Source organism: Dromiciops gliroides, chromosome 1 (assembly GCF_019393635.1).
Source record: "Dromiciops gliroides isolate mDroGli1 chromosome 1, mDroGli1.pri, whole genome shotgun sequence".
Classification (NCBI taxonomy): domain Eukaryota; kingdom Metazoa; phylum Chordata; class Mammalia; order Microbiotheria; family Microbiotheriidae; genus Dromiciops; species Dromiciops gliroides.
In genome coordinates, this window is record NC_057861.1 from 391508496 (window position 1) to 391526442 (window position 17947).

Consider the following 17947-nt stretch of genomic DNA (forward strand, 5'->3'; position numbering starts at 1 on the left):
ATATGAGTAACAACAACAGTGTTTATTGTTGAGTTATTAACAATTATTATGTTGTATATTATGTACAATTATAATAACAATGATAATGGTCATAATTATCATTGTTATATGCCTAGTACTGTGCTAAGTATTTTACAAACATTATCTGATTTGATCTTTACAAGAACCCTGAGAGGTAGGGGCTGTAATTATCCCCATTTTACAGTTTAAAAAACTGAGGTAGAGAGGTTAAGTGACCTTCCTAGGATCACACAGCTAGTAAGTATCTGAAGGCATTTTTGAAGTCGTCTTCCTAACTCCAGGCTCAATGCTCTATCTACTGTGCCACCTGATTTGCCTTGGTTGCATCCTGCCCCCTTTGGTCTTTGTCCCACTGATGACTGTGATGGAACCCTGTGTTCTCTACCCTCACTAAATTCTGGTTGTTTCTCCTCCCCCATCTTCACACCCTTGGATGTCTCCGTGTGAGCCAGATAATTTTCCCTTTTGTGTGTTAAGTATGCCAAATAAAAGGGTATATTGCTTTCAGCACTAAATGAACCATGTATTTTGGTTTGATTTTTTGCAAAAAAAAAAAAATTTTCTATCCCAGAAAATAGGCAGCTACGTGGCACAATGGACAGAGCACCAGGCCTAGAGTCAAGAAGACCTGAGTTCAAATGCAGCCTCAGAAACTTACTAGCTATATGACCTTGGATAAATCAGTTAATGCATTTGCCTCAGTTTTCTCAACTATAAAGTAGTTAGCCTAATAGCACCTACCTTCCAGGGTTGTTGTGAGGATGAAATGAAAGAGTATTTGTAAAGTGCTTGGCATATAGTATGTACCCTGTAAATGCTTGCTGTTGTTATTGCTGGAATGGGATTACAAATACTGCTCCTCTCTTTTCTTCACTAATGTTTTCCTCTTCCTCCTCTCGCCTTCCTAATATAGGTATTCTTCAGCGTCTCTGGTCTTTTTTTATTCTCTCTATACTCTCTTCTTTAGCATAGAAGTACATATCCAGACCCCATCTATCACCTTAACTCCAGTCCTACATCTCCTTCTGCCTAATGTTCACCTCTATTTGGATCTTCCATGGGCATTTGAAATTTAACAGAGTTCATTGTCTTTCTCCCAAACCCAGATCTCTTCCTAACTTCTTTTTCTGTCAAAGATTTACAACCTAGGAGTCATCTTCAACTTTTCATTCTCCCTCAACCCACATATCCAAATAGTTGCCAAGTTATATTGATTCTACCTTCTCAACATCGCTCCCAGCTATCCTCTTCTCTGTATGTACACCACAAGTCCATGATTTTCCATGGTTCTACATTTAGAGCTGGAAGAGACTTAAGAGTTCAAGTCAGGGGGCAGCTAGGTGGCGCAGTGGATAAAGCACCGGCCCTGGATTCAGGAGTACCTGAGTTCAAATCCGACCTCGGACACTTAACACTTACTAGCTGTGTGACCCTGGGCAAGTCACTTAACCCCCATTGCCCGTGCAAAAAAAAAAAAAAAAAAGAGTTCAAGTCAGACAACTTCATTTTCAGATGAGGAAACTGAGGCACAGAAAGGTTAAGATTTGAACCCAGGTCTTTCTGCCTCCAACTCCAGCACTCTCTCTACTGTGCCATGCTACCTCTAATCTCGATCACTTCACCCTTTGCACTAGCAAAGGAATATGGGTTTGATTATTTATCTGTGCTCTCATCAGGCAATCTCAGTTAAAGTTTCTGTTCGTAGCACATACAGGAATTTTCCAGTAACTCCCTTTTTAGCCCAAGTGATTTTCTTTCTATTTTGAGACCTTTTAGCCCAAGTTAGCCCCAGGCACATTTCCAAGATGTAAAGATGGATGTATAGTATTAAAGAAAAGGGTTGATTACTCAATCTGGGACAGAACTAAACTCACAGCTCTGACTCTGTTTTTTTACTTTAATTGGCTCAAGGCAGAGAGTCCTCATTGTGTGCCAGAGCATAGTAATCCATTGATTAGCAATGACAAGGCCATCTGGCCCTTCCTCAGAGGACTGAAGGAAAAGAACTTTGCCATAAGCATCGAATGCCTATATTTAATCTGCCAAATGCCTCACCACCTCCAAAGGGGATAGTGTCTAACCACAAAATCAAGTCTGCTCCTAAAGAGGCAGTGACCATCCTGGCTTTTGGCTAGGATTTCCTCCTCCTAATTTTTATGCCCCTGTCTCATGTTGACTACTCACCTCAACCCTCTCACACCTCGCCTTACTTCTCTCCCTCACTGCCATAATGTCCAACCTCTTTTACTGGCTTCCCTTCTTCTGTAATCACCATTCTTGCTTAGCTACTTTTCAGCCCTGTCTGACTCTTCCCGACCCCATTTGGAGTTTTCTTGGCAAAGATACTGGAATGGTTTGCCATTTCCTTCTCCAGCTCTTCCTTTGCAGATGAGGGAATTGAGGCAGAGTTAAGTGAGTTGCCAAGGTCACACAGCTAATAAGTGTCTGAGACTGGATTTGGACTCAGGAAGATGAGTCTTCTTTACTCCAGTCCTGGGGATCTATCCACTGTGCCACGTGCAGACCAAAACCTAAGTCTGGGGTTTAATTGGGTGTGACAGGGTGACCCTTCTCATTATTGGTAGAAATATTGGGTTGTTATTACTGAGTGTTTAAACCAATTTTGATATCATGAAACTATAATAATAGGATTCTAGCCCCCCCAAAATTCTGAGAATACTTGAGTGATGTTATCAAAAAGAACCTATGGGGGGTGGGGGTGGGGGGGCAGCTAGGTGGCACAGTGGATAAAGCACTGGCCCTGGATTCAGGAGGACCTGAGTTCAAATCTGACCTCAGACACTTGACACTTACTAACTGTGTGACCCTGGGCAAGTCACTTAACCCTCATTTCCCCACAAAAAGAAAACCTATGGGATGGAGCATAACAATACAGAGGGAAAAGCACTAGATTTGTAATCAGAAGGTCTAAGTTTAAATCTTGCTTCTTCTACTTATTACCTAGTTGATCTTAGATAAGTCATTTAATCTCTCTGGGCCTCAATTTCCTCAACTGTCCTATCCTTTCCATCCAATCCAATCCAAATAAACAAACATTTATTAAGAGCCTGCTTCATGCAGGAAACTGTGTGTAGACTTTAGGTCATAAATTCTGGATTTAGAGCCAGAAGGGAACTCAGCTGCCATTTTGTCCAGACATCTCATTCTATAGTTGAGGAAACTGTGACCTAGAAAATAAACTCCAACAGCTCCATGTTGCCTCCAGGATCAAATGTAAAATGCCCAATTTGGCATTCAAAGTCCTCTATAACCTAGCCCCCCCCTACCTTCCCAGTCTTCTTATACTGTACTCCCCAATCCCAGACACGTACTCTTCAATCCAGCGATACCAGCCACCAGGCTGTTCCACAGACAAGACACTCTATCAGCTCCAAGAAATTTTTCTGGTTGTTTATCATTTCTTCACTGGTCTTCATTCTCTGCTCCAACTACTGACCACCCTGCTTTCCTTTAAGTCCCAACTAAAATCCTACCTTCTATAGAAAGCTTTCGCCAATCCCTTTTAATTCCCTTTGTCTTCCTTCTCTTAATTATTTTGTTTTGGTTTCATTTGGTTTTTTGTGTGTGCAGGGCAATGAGGGTTAAGTGACTTGCCCAGGATCACACAGCTAGTGAGTGTCAAGTGTCTGGGGCTGGATTTGAACTCAAGTCCTCCTGAATCCAGGGCCAGTGCTTTATCCACTGCACCACCTAGCTGCCCCCTTTTAATTATTTTCTATTTATCTTGTCTAAAGCTTTCTTTGTGTGTGTGTAGCATATGTATTGTACATGTATATTACATGTGTATACATGTACACATGTGTGTGTACATATATATATGTGTGTGTGTTTGTGTGTTGTCTCCCCCATTAGATTATAAGATCCTTGAGAGCAAGGACTGTATTTTGCCTCTTTTTATATCCTCAGTGGAGGTCCTCCTTGGTGGTGAGAACCAAAAAGTCAGAAGCAGAGAGCCAGTAAAGGAATGGAGGCTGCCCTGATCTCCTCCCCAAAATGGAGGACTGGGGAGGAACTTACCAATAGGAGAATTGAGGGAACTGTAGGGGCAGAAAGATGCTCCAAGGTGAGAAGCCCACAACCAGTGAGGGAAGTCCCAGGGAAACATACTTCCTTCTCTTACCTGACATCCCCTCCCTTTTCTAGAATATTTCTCTTCCTGCCAATGAGCTGAGAACATGTACATGAGCCCAGATGTATCTTCATCAACCATTTTGCACTAAATTGAGTATGATGACTCCCTACATATACTATATTCCCTCATATTCATAATAGATGAAGATATCTTCCTCAACATGAGCACATAAACATACATACATGCATGGATACATACACACATGCATATCCACACATATACATATAAGACATACATATCAGTGTGCACACACTCTGATATATGAACCAGTTCTGTAGATGGCAGGAGTTTTTGTCACTTACCTTAGAAATGACACTCTGCCAACACAAGGATAATTACAAAGCCTTCCCCCAAACCTGATCAAAATGTACATTGGCAAATGAGAATCTCTCCCGACTATAAAAAAAAAGGCAAATCTGCCTTGTACCATACAAGAGTCTATGCAAACGCTGCTGGTGTCCCAACACACTGCATGTCATTTGTGATCTTTTGTATTCATCTCAGAAATGCTCTTGGCTTGGTGGAGGCTTCTCTGTGCCTGCCAGCAGTCAGTAGGAATAAGTTACTTCTGTAGGCCTTATGATTTAAAAATTTTTTAAAGCAGTCAAGCAATTATTTGATCCAACAACAATTTGTTCAAAGCCTAATGTGTATAAGGTGCTGTTCTAAGAATTGGGGATGCAAAGATAAAAGGAGAAAAATTTCCTATTCACAAGGAGCTTTCATCCTACTAAGGAACATGGCAATTTCCCATGTAAGGAGGGTTTGGCTACATGTCAGCAAATGCACAGTCATTTGAGAAGAGAGACAGTGTTAATGACCAGAAATATTAAGACCAGCACATAAGTTGAGCCTGGAGGGAAGTCAGGGATTCTAAGAGGCAGACATGGGGAAGGAAAGCAGTCTAGGCACAGGACCATGTAAAGGCTTTAGGGTGGAGATAGAATACAGAGTTTAGGGAATAGCTCAAGGGCCATTTTGACTAGAACAAAGAGTGAGAGGAGGCCAAGGTGAAATAATATTGGAAAGGTTGACTGGAGCCAGATGGTGATGGTCTTTAAATGCTAAAATGAGGAGAGTGCATTTTCTCCTAGAGGCCAGAGGAAGCCATTGATGAGCAGGGAAGAGACATGGTCAAAATTTTGCTTTAGAATTAGATTTTTATTTATATAGGTCCTCTCTACAAAGAATTCAAAACATGGGGAATAGATCGGCCTGACTGAATAGGGACAATTGGAAAGGAACAATTACTTTTTTTGTGTGTGCAGGGCAATAAAGGTTAAGTGACTTGACCACGGTCACACAGCTGTCAAGTGTCAGGTCAGATTTGAACTCCTAAATCCAGGACTAATGCTTTATCCACTGCGCTACCTACCTGCCCTTCTTTTTCTTTTTTTTTTTTCAATTACTTCTTTTAAGTGTTCATTTAACCCATTATTTATAAAATCACCAAATTTGAGCGTATGGGAGGCTCTCAGCAACCATCTAGTCCAACAAAGAGAGCAAAGGAATCCTCACTAACGCCTACCTGATAAGTGGGCTGCTGGCCTCTAGGAGGAGGAACCCACCCATTCTACTTCAGAACAGCTCTAATTGTTAGAAAAATTTTCTTGACCTCAAGCTTAAATTTGCCTCCTCTGCAGCTTCAACCCAGTTTTTCTTGTTTCTGCCCTTTGGGGCCCAATGAACAAATCTAATCTCTTCTCTAAAAAGAAAGCCTTTCAATTATTTGGAGAAAGTTATCTTGTTATAGTCTTCTCCAATCTGAAGGATCCCTGTTTCCTCAACCAGTTCTCATCTGATGGGAAACTAAGGCCCTCTGGACAAGTCACTTAACTTCTTAACCTCTCTGTGCTTCTGTCAATCAGTCAACTAGCATTTATTAAGCACCTATAGTGAACCAGAAATGGTGCTAAACCATAAGGATACAATGGAAGGCAAAAAAATCATTCCCTACTCCCAAGGAGATCACAATCTAATGGGGAAGATGGCATACAAGCAACTATGTACAAACAAGACACATCCAGGATAAATGTGGGGAAGTCTCAGAGGGAAGGCACTCATTTCAAGGAGTACTAGGAAAGGCTTCTTGCAGAAAGTGGCACTTTGGCTGAGACTCGAAGAAAGCCAGGGAAACCAGGAGGTGAAGACAAGGAGGGAGAACATTACAGCCATACAGGGCAGGCAGTGAAAATGCTCAGAGTTTGGGGACTGGATTCGGTGCCCTCTGTGGTCACTTGCAGCTCGAAATATATGATCCTATAGCCATCCTTGTTGTGCTACTCTGGACAGTTCTTAAAATATGGTGCCCACAATTGAACATCACTCTCCAGATGATTTCTGACAAAGAATGTAGAGAGGGTAGGCTGCTATCCTCCCTATTCCTGGAAGCTCTGCCTCTCCAAAGAATCCAAGCCCTCATTTGTTGTTGTTGTGATTGTTGTGGTGGTCACTGCTGCTGCTGCTTGGCTGCCACATCATTCTTCTGACTCATATTGAGCTTGCAGTCCACCAAACCCCCTAGATCTTTTTTCACAATAGTTACTGTCTAGTCAAACCATGTTTCCCCCTACATACTACCCCTCACCCAGTACTGTCTCCATCTTGTGCTTGTGAAGTTAATTTTTTGGTACCCTAGTGTAAGATTTATGTTAATTCCTATTAAATTTCATCTGGTTACATTCAACCCAACATTGTAGCCTGTTAGGCTTCCTCTGACCTTTATGGCATCCAGCTAGCCTTCCTAGCTGTGTGTTTTCCATAAATTTGATTAAGATGCCATCTATACCTTTATTTAAATCAGGATTTTAAAAAGTTCTGTTTTTTATTAAACAGCTTAGGGTCAAGTATAGATCACTGGGGGACTCCACTAGAAACCTTCTTGCAAGGTGGAAAATAAATGGTCTTCCTGCTTTGCACCAGACTGGGGGTCCTGTTAAAGTTTATCTGTTTCTTAAAATACATAAAACATTACCCTCCTTTAACAGTTCAGTAATCCTGTTTTGTTTGTTTGTTTGTGTTTTTAAACAAAAAAAGGAAAAAAGAGGAAATGAAGATAGTCTTGGGTATCGTTTTGATGAAGCCATTTTGGATCTTTCTCATCATTGCTTCTCTTTCCAGGTATCTTCCTGTTATCTCAGTAACAATTCTTTTCAGAATTTTCCAAAGTATTAAAGTCAAACTCAATTCCTTGGAAAATTGTAGAATGGATCATTAAAGAGACAGTTGGTTAACATTCAGAAAGGAAAATGATAATGACAAAGGGCCAGCCTGACTTCATCAATTCATCCTAGGGATGAATACTAAGGGATACTCTTGGCCTGGCAGAGTTATAAACTCTTCATACAGCAAATTTTTTGATCACTAATGAGATCAAGTTTGTTCTGTTAACATTCTGTGAGGCAGGTGAAATAATAATAGCTCATGTTGATAAACTCAATTGGTTTCCACAACAACCCTGGGAAGCAGGTACTGTATCAGTATTATTGTGCTGTTACATAAATTTGGAACTTAAGGTTTAGAGAGATTAAGTGATTTGGCCACAATCACACTGCTAATAAACTCTAAAATTAGGGCCTAAAACCCTGGCATTCTTATTCTTAGTTGAGAGCTCACCCCATTCCTCCAAATTACCAGTAAGCAACAAAGAAAGCCTCTTACAGAGTGATATTCATGAAAAGCCACAAATTCCCACAAGCCAAAAAACCTCCCCCACTTCAGTTTGCCATTGCACAAGCCTCTCCCTACTTTTGAGAATGATACTATGTCTCTTTGGAGTAAGAAAACAAAGATAATAATAAATATTTATGTCACAATTTGAGGTTTACAAAGCAATTTATAGATATTATATCATTTTATCCTTACAGCATTCCTAGGAGGTAGATGCTATGATTATTCTCATTTTACCAAAGAGGAAACTGGAGCAGACCAACATTAAATGACTTTCCCATGGTTGCAAAGTGTCTGGGGCTGGATTTGAAATCAGGTCTTCCTGGCTCCAAATCCAGTTCTCTACACATTATGCCAGTGAGGTGTCTATATTTTTATATAGTTAAGGCCATCATACTGAGCAGGATGTGCTTTAAAAAGCACGATGAGAAATCAAGCTACCTTTCTACTGTTTTATCAATGCAGACAATTGCTTGGTGACTGGTCATTTAAGGAGGGCCCTGGAATTGAATGAAGCAGAATGGAAGGGAAGGGAAGGATTTTTTTTAAAGTATTAAACTTGGGTTCAAAAGCAATTTCACAAGCAAAAGATTGGAGTTGGAGTGACTAGACATGAATTAGCACATCTGAAAAAGATTTATGGGTTTTAGTGAATTACAAATTTAATATGAGTCAACAATGGGAACAAGTCAGTGCACTGGAGAGACAAAGAATGGCAAAAATACAGTCCCTGCTCACACTCTAATGTTAGAGACAACATGAATATTTTATACATACAAGATAGATACAAAGAAAATGGATGGAAATCTCAGAGAGCCAAAAATGTTCATCTGAGCTACATTAAGAAAGACACATTTTCCAAGAAATGAGAATTCCACTGTACTATACCATAGTCAGTTCTGGGTACCATATTCTATGAAGTCCACTGACAAGTTGGAAAAGTCCAAAGGTAGGGTATCTGGTATGGGCAAGTACCTCCACCGTATGAGGATCACTTTAGGGGACAAAGGATATTTCATAAGAAGAGGAGATTCTTCTAATAGGGGTTTGGTGGCCATCTCAAGTATTTTAAGAACTATCACTGGGGAAATAAGAGTCAGCTTGTTCTTAATTACAGAGTGTAGAATTAGAAGTGATGAGTGGAGGTTACAAAGAGGGTAATTTCTTTAGGCTAGCAAATACTGCCTAACAATTAGACCTGTCCAAAAGAGGAATGAAGTGTACCTTCCAGAGCTACCTGTTCTTTCATTGTAAGTCTTCAAGCAAAAACTGAATAACCATTGTTGAGTATGTTGGGGGAAGGGTCCTTTTTCATTTATGGATTGGATAAGAGGGTTGCTGAGGTTCCTTCCAACTTTCAAGCCAGCCTAGGTCTTTGGGGGTTTTGTTCTTCCTTTTCTGTTCTAGGTGCAGAGAGTAAAGTCTCCTATCTGGGTCAAGAGCTCAAGCCATAAGGATCTGGGAACCTAACAATTCAGACTGGGTACTGACAATCAACTCATCTAGACCATAATCAACAGATAAGTTGCTGAAATGTTTAAGCTTCCATACCATGAGTTCCATATGGTAATCAAATCTTTTCCTTTTTTTTTTTTTTTTTTCTTTTACCAAAAGGAGAAAGAATCCAGGATTCGAGCCCAGAAGATTCTGGCTTTGGACATGAACCTGGTGGGACCATTGTTATGTAGGAGCTAAGCTGAGTTGTGAGCTCCACACAACCTTCATAAAGAGAAGACAATGCCCCTAAAATATTGAAGGCAAATATTTGTGCTTTGTTCTGGCTATCTGTTTACAATAAATATTTCTTTATAAAAGCTAATCTGGTGTTAAGTGGTTAAATGGAACTGGAGTGTTACTCTCTGGACCCCTAAAATAAGAAAACATAGATAGCCAGTAGCAAAGGAAAGAAACTCCCCCCCAACCCACTCAGGACAGCTGAAAAGGGGGAGAAGTAACAGGCCTGGCACTGAAAGTGGGACCGGTATTCATTCATGCATTGTGTGGTATGTTTTACATATATGTGTATATACATGTATATGTGATATGTATATGCATATGTGTAATTTCCTATTCATATTTAAGTACTTAGGATGAGTCACCATTTTCCTCTGGGTCATAGTTTTCTCACCTGAAAAAAAATGGGCATATGGAACCAAGTACTTTCTAAGGTACTTTCCAATACTAAACCTAATACTTCTAGGATCCTCACCACTCTTGTTCCTCTTCCTGTTTCCCTCTTCCATTTGGTTCCAGCCACCACATAGAGTAGAATAAAAGTTTCTTGAAGACAAGGGATATTTTATTTTTGCTTTTGTATCCTTTCTTCCTGGCACATAAATGTTTTCTTTGAAGGGCTTAATAAATATTTGTTGAGTTGAATTGAATCCATACTTTAAAAAGCACTAACAACTATTTAAAAAACTAAGTCTTTAACTAAGCCAAGACCTCATATATGACATTAATTTTTTTCTTTCCAAAATGAAAGAGGAAAGTAATTAACTTCTATTGAATTTTCTGGGAAAAAATCGTTTTAAAATGTCTATATAATGTTAGGCCTAAATATAATTAAAATTACTACTCACGCTGCCACTTTTCAATTACCGGAGTATAAAACAAAATCTGTGTTTGATAGCAAAATGAAACATTCCATTTTGCAGACAGAAAAGAACATTGTGTTTATGTGAACTCCTTATATATTTGAAAAAACAAAAAGGACCAGAAAGGAAAATTACATTTATAGCATATAAAATAGATAAATACTAATTTTACTTACATATTTTTCTGGGAAAAAATTGAGACAGAGAAGCTCATAGATATAGGAATAGGTAGATGGATAAATGATAGATGATATATAACTATATCATGAGTATATAGACAGGCAGATAGATACATATATATATCTAAATATCTACATTTACATATAGATATATCCTTCCCTTTTCCAACTTTTCCCCTTCCAACTTTCTTGCTTGTCATTATTTTGAAAAGTTTGGGCAACCTAGATGAAAAAGTGAGTGAACCCATTTGATTTAAAAAAAAAAAAAGGAAAAGATTTGACTACCGTATGGAACTCATGGTATGGAAGCTTAAACAGTTCAGCAACTTATCTGTCAATTATGGTCTAGATGAGTTGCACAGAATGCTGAGAAATGTTATTACTCTTGCTTATACATGTAGCACATATATAGTTTCTGGACTTCCTCTTCCAAACCATATTTCTTTTAGCAAGTCCCCAGAGCAAGTCTGGGACAGGAGGGAGGGGCAGCTTTCTCTAGTACAATAGCTTGTGAGACTCCCTTAGTATTGTATTTCCCCAATATTAGTTAACTTGTCAATATCTCATCAATATTAATTAACCAGGGGCAGCTAGGTGGCACAGTGGATAGAGCACCGGCCCTGGAGTCAGGAGGACCTGAGTTCAAATCCGACCTCAGACTCTTAACATTTACTAGCTGTGTGACCCAAAGCAAGTTACTTAACCCCAATTGCCTCACCATAAAAACAAACAAAAAAATATTAACCAGTTACCACTAGTTAGCCTCTATGAAAGGGATATTTGCTAAGAAATTATAACAAGGAAAGAACAATTTTTTTAAATCCCCACCCCCAAACCAAGGGACACTCTCTTCTCTACACTTTCCCTGGGTGCTTGGGGAGAGTAAGTTCAAAGTGAAAGTGGTTTGTTACAAAGCATACCCTCACTAAGCTCTGTAACGATTGGAATGACGCCACCTGCTGGAGACTTACTGTAGAAGAGTTCTGCCCATGAAGCGAAGATCTTTGAGGGCAAGACCAGGAGTCTTTTCTTTGGCATCAGGAAGTGACACGGACTAGTGGGAGGAGGAAGGAAGAGACTGGCGCTCGGTCTCGCGCTCTTTCCGGAGGACGCTAGTGGAGAGGGGAGCTAGAAATGTGCTCTCCCTTTAATAGATAGGAATCTAGGCCTTTCTCTCTCTCTTTACCAAATTCTTATTCTCCTTAATAAATGCTTAAAAGTCTAACTCTTGCTAAAGCTTATAATTTATTGGCAACCACTCATTAGATATTTTAGACAGTTTAGCTAGAATTTTAGCTCTTAACAGCTCACTTCCCTGGGTCATGTCATTCATGAACAAGTTGTTTCCTGGTTTGCAGGCCACAGTCTCTCTGAAGCTAGATCAATTCATTGCTAGGCTATGTGCAGCAAGTTACTCCTTAGCACTGTCTCCTCACGAAGCCTGACCACAGCCATCTATCAGTCAACTCTACTATGGGCTTGCGGCTGGCCCTCTGATAGCTCCACATACATACATGCATGCATGCATGCATACATACATACACACATGGCATAATATCCAATATAATGTGTGTATATGTATATATGTACATATATATGAGGCCTAAGGGAAAGTGTTGCTCTCCGCTAGGATGGGGAAGGGGCTTTCTCAGAACAGAGTGAAGCTGCCCTGGAGATTAGGGGTTTTAAGTACTGGTTAACCAGAACTCAGCATTTCCTGCTTAACTTAGAAGTTTCATTTCTGTTTCCCCTGTCCCTGGTGTAACTTTTCTTTCCTGTTTTTAAGTGAATGGTCCTGGAGACAGAACACATACATATATCACATATATATGTTTATATATACACATATATATAGCATATATTTATACATGTGCATGTGCATGTGCATGTGCACATACATATACATACACACACACACACACACACACACACACACACACGCACACACACTGATCTGTTTTGTCTCCAGGACCATTCAGTTAAATGCAGGAAAGGAAAGTCACACCAGGGACAGGGGAAACAAGAGTGGAAACTTCTAAGTTAAACAGGAAATGCTGAGTTCTGGTTAACCAGTACTCAAAAACCCCAATCTCTAGGGCAGCTTCACTCTGTTCTGAGAAAGCCCCTTCCCCATCCCAGTGGAGAGCAACACTTTCCCTCATGCCTCATTGAGGGATGCTGTCACAGGAGAGCATCATCTCTTTAAGACTGATGTTCTTCCTCCCAGATTCTTCCTCCCAGAGATACTATGTATTTCTGCGAATTGTGGTGCAACCAGGGTAATTATTCTAATTCATAGGTCTGGTCCTGCTGGTTAAATAAATGAATTAATGAATATCACTCCTTTGCTCAAAAATCTTCAGAGATGCCCTATTGTCTCCTCAATAAACCCTTAGTCTGACATTCTAGAGCCTCCATAACCTGGCTCCAACCATATTTTTCCAACCTTATCTCATATTACTACTATTCTACACAGCCCATATTCTATCCCCACTAGTCTATTCTTTGTCCTTCATATGAGTCACATGACCTCCTGCCCTGGACCTAGAATGTAGTTCTTTTCCCTTTTCAACTGTTGAACTCTCACCTGTCTTTTAAAGACCAAATCAAATGCCACCTTCTCCATGTCTCCCAGTAGGTAATAACATTACCTCTAGAGCCACACAGAGTTCTTCCTTTAACAACTCACTAATGAACTTACAAAGTATCACATATAATTATTTAGGGTTTTTTCTTTTTCTAAAATTTATTCTATTTTCAACTCATAGAACATAACAAGCATTTCCATAGTACAGTAACAATAAAAAAGATGATTGCTCATGAAACTACAAATTTACCAAGCACAACTTGCTATTCCTTCAAAATATACAACAAAGCTGTCGTGTATTTTTTTTTTTCCTTTTTTCTTCCTTCTCCCCACCCTATAAATGACTAACATTAGACATAAATAAGTACATGTGTGTATATATGTATATATGTAAAATTATTCTGTACATACTTCTATTTATCAGTTCTTTCTCAGGATGCAGATAGCATCTCTCTTCATATGTCCTTTATTTTTAATTTGTGTATTTATAATAGTCAAAATGACTTAGTTGCCCAAAGTGGTTTTTAAAACAATATTGCAAAAACAAACAAACAAAACAATATTGCTATAAAGCACTGGCCCTGGATTCAAGAGGACCTGAGTTCAAATCCAGCCTCAAACACTTGACACTAGCTGTGTGACCCTGGGCATGTCACTTAACCCCCATTGCCCCACAAAAACAACAACAACAACAATATTGCTATTACTGTATACAATGTTCTCTTGGTTCTTCTCCCTTCACTCATCATTTCACACAAGTCTTTCCATGCCTTTCTAAGATCATCAAGCCCATCATTTCTTACAGCACAGCAGGATTCCATCACAACCATATACCACAACTTGTTCAGCCATTCCCCAATTGATGGCCTTCCTGCAATTTCTAGTTCTTTGCCACCAAAAAGAGAGCTGCTATAAACATCCCATTCACATTCAACATAATAATTACTACTAGTGAATTTCCCTATATCTTATTTTTACTCACTCTTTTCTTTCTCTGCCTCTCTTTTTACCCTATCCCTGTTATCCCAACCCTCTCACACACCCCCACTTCACCCACCCTTCCAAGAGCCCCCACATACACTCCTCCCACCCCACAATATCAATCCACACTCCTCTCCAAAGATCCCTGCCACCCTCCCAAATCCCAAGCCACACATTGGGGGGGGGAGGAAGGGGGTTCAGTCTTTTTTCATTCTTGTCTGACTCTTCATCACTCCATTTGGAATTTGGTTTGGGTTTTCTTGACAAAGATACTAGAGTGGTTTGTCATTTCCTTCTCCAGCTCATTTTACAGATGAGGAAACTGAGACAAACAGAGTTAAGTGACTTGCCCAGGGTCATACAGCTAGTTAGTAAATGTGTCAGGTCGGATTCAAACTCAGGAAGATGTCTTCCTGACTCCAGACTCAGCACCCTATCCACTGCACTACCCAGTTGCCCCTATTTATACCCATACCAGACTATAACTTCATGAGGGCAGGTTACAGTGACTAATCTAAATGTTGAGTCTTTCCCAAAGTCTTACACAAAACATTTATTTAAGTATAGGCACAGGTACTTAACAATAAATAATCATAGCTCACATTTATGAGGGCTTTCAGGTTTGCAAAGCACTCTTCATACCTTAATTCATTTGATTCCCACAACTCATGATTTCTCCAGGGTCACATAGAAGAGATATGTCAAAGATGGGGCTTCAGCCCAGATCTTTCTGACTTCAGAGACCTTGCTATGTCAAGCTGCCTCTCCCAGTGCTTTCATACTACATTCCACTGATAGGTTTCTACTTTATTAGCATGAAAATGAGTCTTTAAAAAAAAAGTTTGATTGACATAATACAATTACCCAGCTGTGATTGTTAAAAAAAGCCAAATCAAAGGTAACTTGTGCTGACAGGTTCTTTAAAGACTCCATATTAAAATGCAGAGAGCAGAATTTCACACTCAAACTTGTAGATATTAAGTACTAAAATAAAAAAGTAGCTCTGAAAATGCCAGGTTCATAATATACTAGGAAATATCTGTATTTGTTTATAAGCTAGTACATTTGGTACCTATTCTTAGCAAGGTAATGTGGCCTAGTGAAAAGAACATTTGACTCTCAATCAGAGAACCTGGATTCAAATCCCGCCTTAAATATTATCTGTGTAACCTTGAGTCTTGTTATTGTTGTTTTATCAAAGACTACCAAAATAGACAAACCATTACTTGATTTGATAGTTTAAAGAGAAAACACAAATCACCAAAATAAAAAAGGAGAAATCACAAGAGATAAAGGGAAAATAGAGGAAATTCTTGAAACTATTTTGTCCAAATATATGCCAAAAAACTGATAAAGAAATAGATGAATATTTATAAAACTACATAATTCCCAACTTAACAACAAAAAATAGTATAAGCACCCTAATCTTAGAAAAAAGAAATTGACCATAATGAATACCCAAAAGGGGAGGAAATCCCTACTCAAATGTACTTATACATGAAATTCTATCAAACATTCAAAGAGTAATAAACCCCACTCCTTAAAAATTATTTCCAAAATAGAAAAATAAGGCAGCCTAACAAATTCCCTCTAGGAAACAAGTCTAGTCCTGCTATCTAAACTGGAGAGAGGTAAAACATAAAGAAAATTGATGCAAAAAGTTTGAATAAAATATTAGCAAAGTGGCTACAGCAATGTCATCAAAAGATGATTCACTTTGATCAGGTTGGAATGATGCCACAAATTCAGGGCTAATTCAACCTTAAGAAAACTTTCATAATGAGTTATAGTAAAAGCAAAAAATTCTCTCTCTCTGTTTATATATATATACATATATGTGTGTGTATGTGCACATGTGTGTGTACACATGCATTTATATGCATATATATGGGTATATCACTCTCTTGCAGAAATTAAGCTTAGACTAGCATATTAACTACATTCCAAAATAAATTAAAAATGGATACATTACCTGAAGATTAAATATTAAATGAATATTATCATACCATAAAAAAGAGAAGTAAACCACATACCTTTCAAGTTTATGAGTAAGAAATGAAATATTAACCAAGCAAAGGAAGAGGCAATTATAAAATATAAAATAGATCATTTTGATCACACAAAATTGAAAAGCTTTTGCCCACACACAAAAAATAATGCATTTAGTATAAAAGGGGAAATGGTCAAATAGAAAAAAAAATCTTTGTATCAAAGATCCATAATAAGAGTTTGATATCCAAAATATTAAAAACTAAGAGAGATATATGAGACAAAATACATTCCCTAATCCATGTTGTCAAAGGATATGAACCAATGGTTCTCAAAAGAGGAGTTGCAAACTATTAACAACCTTATGAAAGAATATTTGGGGAGGGGAAGAAGGGGAAGGAATTGGGGAGTGAGTGAACCTTAATATCATCAGAATTGGCTCAAAGAAGGACTAACATACATACCCAAGTAGGTATAGTAATATATTTTTGCCCTGAGGGAGGGGAAGGAGATGGGGGGGGGAGAGGGCAAGGAGGGAAGGGCAGATTGGGGAAGAGAGCAGTAAAAAGCAAAACACTTTCAAGGAAGGTGAAGATGTTCTGCATTACTGCACATGTATGACATATTGGATTGTTTGATTTCATAGGGAGTGTTAAGGAGGGAGAGAGGAAGAAAAATTTAGAACACAGAATTTGCTCAAAGACCTTAATCTCATCAGAGTGGGCTCAAGAACAGAATAATATACACACCCAATTGGGAGGAGTAATCTATTTAACCCTACAGGAAAGTAGGAGGGGAAGAAGAAAAGGAGGGAAGGGTGGAAGAAGGGAGGGCAGAGCAGGGGAGGGGGCATTCAGAAGTAAAACATTTTTGAGGAGGAATAGGGTAAAAGAAGATAGAAAATAGAGTAAATATCATGGGAAGGGAATAGGATGGAGGGAAATAGTTATGATGATTGATTATAATAGCAAAATTTATGGTACCTACCTTGCTGGGCTATTATGAAAAAAATTTTCTGTCAAGTTTAAGGTACTATATATAGGTTATGATGAACAGAATACTATCAGAAAAACTTGGAAAGACCTACATGAAATGAAGCAGAGTGAAATGTACTGTATACAAAATAACAGCAATAGTGTAAGATGATATGCTGGAAAGCATGTGGTTATTTTCAGCAAGGCAATGATCCAATATAACCCTGAAGGACTTATGAAAATGGCAACCCATCTACAGAGAAAGAACTGATAGTATCTGAAAACAGATGGAAACACTTTTTTTCTCCATTTTTTTTCTCCTCTTTGACAATTCCTCAATCTGAAGTTTTGGGTTTTTTTGACTGTTTTCTCTCACAACCTAGCTAATGTGAGAATGTTTTCCATGACTGCTCATGTACAACTTATTTTGAAATGCTTGAATTCTAGTGGGTGGGAGGTGGGAATGGAGGAGGAAGAGAAGTTGGAACACAAAGTTTTTTTTTAAAAATTGATGTTAAAATCTGTTTTTACATATATTTTGGAAAATTAAATTCTATTCAAGAATATTTCCAAATCACTAATAAGAGAAATGCAAATCAAAACAACCGTGAGGTTTCATCTCACACTCAGTAAATTGGCATAGATGATAAAAGACAGGAAGAGTAAGTGTTAAAGGCATTGTGGAAAGACAGGTACTCTAGTGCATTTTTGGTATAAGTGTGAAATAGTACAACCATTCTTAAAAGCAGTTTGGAATTAAGCAAATAAAACTACTAAAATGGTCATACTCCTTTACC